General features: G+C 39.2%; 1 long non-coding RNA gene across 1 annotated transcript; it reads right to left on the reverse strand.

The window, feature by feature from the left end:
• Positions 1-1980: 1980 nt before the first annotated feature.
• On the reverse strand, positions 1981-5848 carry LOC110053104 (uncharacterized). Its single transcript, XR_002297110.2, has 2 exons — positions 5328-5848; positions 1981-3455 (listed from the first exon to the last, which is right to left on the reverse strand). It is a non-coding gene; the product is annotated as an uncharacterized LOC110053104 (long non-coding RNA).
• Positions 5849-7837: the final 1989 nt, after the last annotated feature.

Consider the following 7837-nt stretch of genomic DNA (forward strand, 5'->3'; position numbering starts at 1 on the left):
ATATAGAGGTAAATAACCGATTCCAGTACTTACCATGCTCTTGTTAGCGTGACTGGCTAATTTAACCCACGGTAAAGACATAGCGAGGTCATTTAGGTGAAATCGCAAAGATTAAGCCTGTCTAAATTAGTGCCGCGGCGAACCAAATGATCAATTTAAGCTCTAATTTAGCTTTGTTTGGCGCGTTCGACTCATTTGCAGCGACTTCAAAGGCTTGTATAGGCATGGTATGGACTCTATTAAGAGTACACGAGGTAGATAACACTCTCGGTACGACGTGGCCATATTTATGTACATTTTCTAACCGATTTTCCAAAAACATACCCGCTATTTTGGTGCAAAGTCTTTAACACGGTTTTCATAAATTCAGACATATATTGGCACAGAATGTCCTAAACTGCTCAGGGAATTCCCTAGTTTGACTCTAAATGCTTTAGAAAGATCGACAGAAATTAGACACGCTCGTTTTTCGACCTTCAGTGGGTCATGCAGTCTTGTTCTCTTGAAATATATGTCTGGATTTATGAAAACGGTGTTAAAGACTGAATCAAGTGTTTTTTGATTTCTTGGTTTTTTTTTTTCATTTGTTTGTTTGTTTGTTTTTTCTGCTTTCGCTATGACAGCAGCTTGTAAATCTTACCTAGCATGAAATGTAGAAACTCCTTGCCGCATGTTTCATTTATTTAGGTATTTTTTCATTATTTCTCGACCTCCGCTCCCCCCCCCCCCCCACCCCCTTTTCAATTTGCGTTAAGTTTAGCCCAGGCTACACTCGTCTGAATTCAGTTCGCGCGGTGACTCTGATAAGGAGCGACCGATTAGCGTTCTGTATTTGCTGTCTAAAGGAAGTCTGCCCGAAGAAATCATTAAGTCCAATGAAGGCCCAATTCTAACGATTTGCTAGTAAACGTCGTCCATTATCGTACGTGAGGCGGGCCTAAGGAGATGTGTAAACTGTACGGGTCACATTTAGTCTCCGGCGTAACAGTAAGCCGTTTGCCCTGTGGCGATAATGTTGTGCTTGCTTTAGACAGCAAAACTCTTTAGCCACGTCGATTTAGGGCTTAGACGTGCAATGGACTAGACATTTCTAGCTGCTGTTGGCGTCATTTGCTCTGAACTTTGATGTAGCTAAAGACTTAGAAAAAAATCTGTTGAAATCTGGATGTGCCATTCCGCGCTCGACAAAATTGAAGTACATCCGGGACATTGCTATTTGCGAGCAAAACATGGCCACAAGCAGAGAGAAGAACATGAGTTCAAGCGCTGATCGGGAGTAGAATTTCCTTGTTTTATCAATTTTAGGCGTTCTCGGCTTAGCTAACTATCAGAACTGTCTGTGATTCGCTAGCGCGGAAGAAATTTATTTGGGTGGCTTCCGGGCGATAATTGACGTAACGACAACATGTTGAGTGTTCGCTTACTGCTAACTATGGCCTAGTTTGTGCAGGCCTTTAGAAAGCAATAGATTGGCTCTCCGCCGCGGTTTTGATATCTGTACGTTCGTGTTGATTTAGAGTCCAATTTCATGTTAAAAGCACTCTTAATTAAATTGTACAATTCATGATTCAACGAAAAGACGGTGTATTTAGTCTTCCTGGCCTCAAAAGGCATACAGGAGAGCTATTTGCTGCTATTTGAGCTACGATAAGCCTCGTGGAAAGCTAGCTCTAGGACAGAATTGTAGCAAGATTAGCAGTGACAAGTCAAATTCTATGGCTATGTTTTTGCGAATCCGGTCAGACATAACAACATAGATATTCAGTTCACTTTTCCCAGTCAAGCCATTCAGAAAAGGAAATACATTAACGCTAAATAAGGCGGCTCAGGATAGGTAAAATTTTGAAATACAAATAAACCTGTTGCTATGATTACTGTCACAGCTAAGTCATTTTGCGTCGGCCTGATCACTGCGTCAGACCTAATCTATCCAAAAAATAAAAAATCAAATAAGACGGCTAGAACGGGAACAAAAGACAGTTGTGTTGTCTTTGGACTCGTTTACTCTCTTTCTTTTAATTAAAAATAGGAAGGTAGGTCGCCAAACAGACGTCATGGAAACGTCACTTATGTAATAAGAAAGTGATGGGATTGAGTGAAAAAAAAGTGTTAATGACAAAAACACTTAAGCAAATATGAGTTTAGAAAGTGGTAAACTAATTTGATGATCGTTTTTTTAAGCAAGCATATTTTTCAGTCCTTGACACATAAAGGACCTGGGGTGCTTCTTCTTCTGGAATAAGGTAAGATAATGATCCATTGATAAAATAGCAATTCTTTGTTTTGGACTTCATTGCAGATTCTACCTGTTAACTGAGCTTACTGGTAGTTAGCAGAAGACGGTAAATTGAGATCCTTTCCGAACTGGTTAAGGAAGTGATCTATGAAGGGAGAGAGGTGGTGAACGACCGAGAAAAGAGAGTAAATTGTAGGCGAAGTTAGCGCATCCCGTACCAAGCCTTATGCTTGCTTCTATTCCTTCAGTCCATGTATGACGTGGCGTGACGTGGTGACATCAATCACGTGGGCAATAAGGATGCGCACATGATGGGCGCGAACGTCCTTGTGTTTAATTTTAACAAAGATATTGAGAAGGATAACGTAAACGTCGCTTGTATCAGTTCCTCTTGGTTGGTATTAAAATATTGTAACTTAGCGTACAAATGTAGATGCAGTAGAAATACAGGTTGTCCAGAGGGAGGTAAATATGTTTCGAATCGAACAGTGGATAGTTTTTGGAAGGAATTGCATCATCGTTGAATCAAAGAAAATAGTAATGTAAGAATCTATTCAATCAAATCACGTGTCTCGAGAGCAACCTTTTCTTCGTACTAAGGACCCGCCGGCTAAGACGAACAGGTAGGAAGAGAATACAGAATGACTATGTATGAGCTAGTAACCTTGAACAACTTTGAACACAGCCAAAACTCAGTGCTATTCAAACGCTATAGATGAAGAATTACAGTGTTTGAGAACAAGACTTGGTACCTACCAAGTTGGTGAACATAGGCTCTCGATTCATGTGAATATTAAATTCCCGTTAGAGTATTAATTCATTGAAAAGCATATTAAGATGATCACACATATATAAGATATTATGGAGAGAATCGACTTGGTCTTGATTCTTGGTGCTGAAATTGTTACCATGCCAACAAAAGTCTACAATTACGATTACTTCAATCTCGTTTTTTCTCCTTCCTGATTTTTGCATGACACTCATCAAGGCACTTGTTAAAATCCTCTTTGCATTCCTGCTGGCATTCGACATCTACTCCGCATTTCGCAACGCAAGGACTCAATACTGCAGTTTGGCATTTCATAGAACACGGGTCCATCACCATTGGGGACCCCTGGCGTCTGACGGCCGAGACACACCTTGAATGAGAGAGAATCGCCAGGGCGACAAGCCAGAGTAAGGGAGGGACATATAGCCTCTTGGTTGTGTAGTCACTCATCTGAAACAAAATAGAAAGAAAAAGATAACTTTACTGCGAGTATCATCCAGTAGACCACTATCGTACATTAAGATTCAGCATGGCAGCGAGGCTTAAAGAACACAAACAAAGGAAATTGAACGGCCATGTTTATTCATTTCTTTTGTTTGTGTCCTTTAGGCCTCACTATCAAGCTGAATTTTAATATATCGAAATCACATTTTTCATTAAAAAAACACGTTATTTTCGACCACACTTTTTTTCTTGTGCCTCAGTAACCTCAGGTGGCAACTCCCGTGTCACTGTATTAGTCTGAACAATAGACTTTCACAGAAGTCCTTCGTCTTGTTTATGACCCCTTGCTCGCGACCTCGTTTGCTTAGCTATTCTACCCTGAAACTCTTGAGGTCGACTTGTGGCAATTAACTCTAAATGAATAAACTTTATTTGTGTCAAAGATGTTTAGCTTGTGAAACTAATAGAATCTATTTACAATACATTTACTACGTTAAAATAAGAAAACAAAGTGCGAACAAGAGTAAACTTAAGAATATGTAAATGATTTTCAAAATTAGAAATACAATAAACAATAGAGGAATATTTATAAAGGAAGTACAATGAAAGTATCAAGCGGTACATGTTTAACAATTAGAACAGGTACCCTACATGAGAACAGTTGAATCAGTATCCTTGTACTGTTCCTAAAATTGTCGATCGTCAGTCTCTTTTCGTCAGTTGCTAGCAGTCTTGACCAAAGGTAAGGACCCAGATATCTCATAGAGCGTTTTCCACAACAAACTGAATAAACCGAGGCAAATCATTAAGGTCGGGGTTTCTAAGAAAATAGCCCTTGTCCGGGGTTTTAGAGTTCAACTATGTAGTCATACATATTTGACTTCCAATTAGAATTCTTCCTTTCATCGTGAACCAGTAAGCGACACATGAATTGACCTTTAAACTACAGTCGAACCTCCGGTTGCGATCACCTGTTGTAAGCGACCACCTCTCGTAAGAGACCGCGACCACTTTTAGAGCTAAAAATTTGAATTTTCTTTCATTTGTTCTTAACCTCCCGTAAGCGACCAATAGCTACCAACGGACAGATAATAGAGTGAAAGCTGGATAATAAGGTATTGTAACATTATAGCATTACTGGGTAGTACAAGAGACGGAAATTTCTCAATGGGAAGTACTGGATTTTTTCTCAAAATTGACTCTTTACATGAATAAAACCTTTAAAACATGGATAAGTCTCTGCAGTTACTTTATGCTAATGCGGCAAAATTTTGACCCAATATGGTCTAAGCTCTCGTAAGCGACCACCTAGGCTTGACACTTAGGGCGGTCGCTTACGGGAGGTTCGACTGTATATCTCTCATGAATAGCGTTCGCGTGGGAAGATTGGTAAATTTTACAGTCTGCGCGCCTCCCACGCGCTTTACTCGAGAGCCTTTCCATCTTTTCTCTGTTTTATTCCTAGGCCGCATTTAGTATTTGCGCTAAATCAGTTCGCGAGGGTGAAAATCCGTATTTTATCTATGAGAGCGAGAGATATGATAATAAACTTCTTATATATAACCTCTGACACGCAGCTTACCGAGACGACCGCAACGGTACGGAACCTGATCGATTTATAATGGCGAGAGCGCTTTGCGCTTGGACCATAAATCGACAGAAAAACTGAGATACTAGATCGGCTTCTTACAGTAACAGTTACGTTAAATGGCGTTAAGTGTTGATATTTGTCATCATCGCAATGTACCGGTAATGTTTGTATTGCAATCTAGTTGTTTACATCATGACGCCACTTTTCATGACTGCATTAAAGAAACTTCGATCACCTAGCTAAAGCAACGAAACATAAGAAAGTAAACAGAAATTGATTCCACATACCCTGATTAGTGACTGACGTGTGAAAATGACTTTCTTGCCACGGAACAGATTAGCGGTGTTGAATGTTTAGCGCCAAACGAGACCTGAATTTTAAATTAGGATGTTTCGACCGATTGACTCGGCAAAATTTTTTAACCTGCTAAAGAATCATTGGAATAACAATTTGAACGAATCAATATGTAATTACTTTGGTCCTGTTTTCAACATGCTCTTTGACAGGTATTTGTTGCAAAGAACGAGGCAAAAAATATGTCTTTACTTCGAATTCGAATTGGATATTTACCCGCGCAGATAAATTTTCAGACGTTCCTTTAAAAGATTGTTCTCAAGTAAAGATATGTCAGCTCATTTAAAGCGAATTGAGCGTAACGATGTCACTTCAACCCGTTGGACTGAATAATTGGGTACCATTGAGAATCTGCAACACCCGTCAAATCTTGCGGGTCAAATTAAGAGTTCATTTAGTGATCACAGTGGAACCTGCCTTACGGTTACCTCGTTCAATTACGGCCACTTTTATTTTTTTCACGGCGAAACGCCCATATATGTTCTTCTAAGAAAACCCCGTTAACACGGCTAACGGTCACATTCTCAAATCCCAACCTGTATGATCCTTTAAAATTTTACCCCGTTAGCACGCCACTTGAACCAAATACGCATTTTTGAAAATTCACAATAGACCAAACAAAACAAATATCGAGAAACAATAACGAGCGGTACTCTTTTTGCAATTGTGATATATCACTGTCAAGAAGTCAGTTAAAATGGACAAGCCATGAAATTTGACCCCGCCCCGATTTCAAATACGGCCACCCTGTTATGATACGGCTAAAATTTCGTGGCTCGTTGGTGACCGTACTGACGAGGGTTCCACTCTAGTTATTAAGTATCTCTTGTGTGGGGCGCACGAGAGAGATGATCTGGTGGGCTCATGATAAGGGTGTGTAAGTTCCCGCCCACCCTACGCCGGAGAAATTTGAAAATGGTGTTTTCACTCTGATACAACAACAACAACAACAACAGTTTATTTCTACTACTGTAAACAACTAAAAGAATTTACGAGATTATAATTATAAATAAATAAATAAACAGTACAGTACATACAGTAGTGGGACACCCAAAATAACTAAAAAGCTAAACTAGTTGGGTGACCGTAATTATAATTATTAAAAATGTGAGAGTCAGGAAAGAGGCACAACAAATACATTGGTACACATAAATATCATAAACTTGGTACAAGATTAAATATACAAAACAAAACAAAATAAATAGATATAAACCATCAAAATATCAGTAAAGATTAATAGAGACTAATGAAATGTGAAGTTAGTTCTTTAACGTTCTTCTTTTTTCTTTGATAACGTGTCAAATGTTTTCCATTCATACTACGTCCATACTTAACCGTGGTTTCACACCCTCAAACTTGGTGTGTGGACTAAGTTGAACGCTGCGAACAGTTTCCTATCAAAAGTTTCGAAAAAGGTCAAAATACCTAGATTGTACATATTGGGGAGCAGACGCCCAGTGTCGCCGTACTAGACCGAAAGCACTACTATAGGTGATATGCTTCTGGTTGAACACTGCGAATAGGTTATCACCAAAAGGTTTTGAAAAAGTACAAAAACCCAAGTTTGGGCATATACTAGAAACATCTCAAAACAACGAGAGGAGCCTTTTTGACTTGAAGTAATTTTACCGGAGACATCTCAAAGCAAGGAGGGGAGCCTTTTTGAGAGAGCGTTTTCCTCTTTAAAAAAACAAGAAGATCTGTTAGATCTTATAACCACGTTTTTAAAATTTAACTGTTTGCTTAACGCTACCGTCGCAGCGCAGTGCACATTCCAAAGCAGTCCTTGATGATTGTTTTGTTTCTGTAGACATCACATCACTTGATCAACGCAAACTCTATTATTGCACCATCAGTCGTAGCCGTTGTGAAATATCCGATGAAAGTAGTCACACGAGTCACATAATTTAAGACTTCCGTTATCCACGGCTATTTTTAGTACGGTGGTTATTTCCCTACCAATGACGTAATCCTTGCATGTTGTGACATGTTCTTTACTTGGCTTCCAAATATTTAATTTTCCTTCTGATCACCGAACTCGCTGCGATGACACAGCTAAAGAATTTACCTCATTCGCCCAAAACCGCAAGAAATGTTCGAAAAATTGCAAATAAATTAATGACCGTCGCTTCTGCCGAAATAAACTTGCCAAGGAAACACGATTTTATTTGTCACGTAGAGAAAGTGAAAGCTGCAACGTCAGCGCATTCCATGGCTGACGTAATACATTTTTTTAGCGTATTTATTATTTCCCTTCGAATCCAACGCTTCGATAAAACGAAAAGAAAATATATTTTACCTAAATTAAAGAAAACAATATCCGTAACATTGTCCTTGTATTAATGTTTCAACAGCTTTTGGCGAGTAAACATCACAGGTTGCGTCATTCAAAATTTGGCCGAGTGGAAGTTTGGGTCTGGTCACCGACAAAACTAGAAAAAAG

Source organism: Orbicella faveolata, unplaced genomic scaffold (genome assembly GCF_042242905.1).
Source record: "Orbicella faveolata isolate gen_17 unplaced genomic scaffold, um_ofav_v1 contig_27, whole genome shotgun sequence".
NCBI lineage: Eukaryota > Metazoa > Cnidaria > Anthozoa > Scleractinia > Merulinidae > Orbicella > Orbicella faveolata.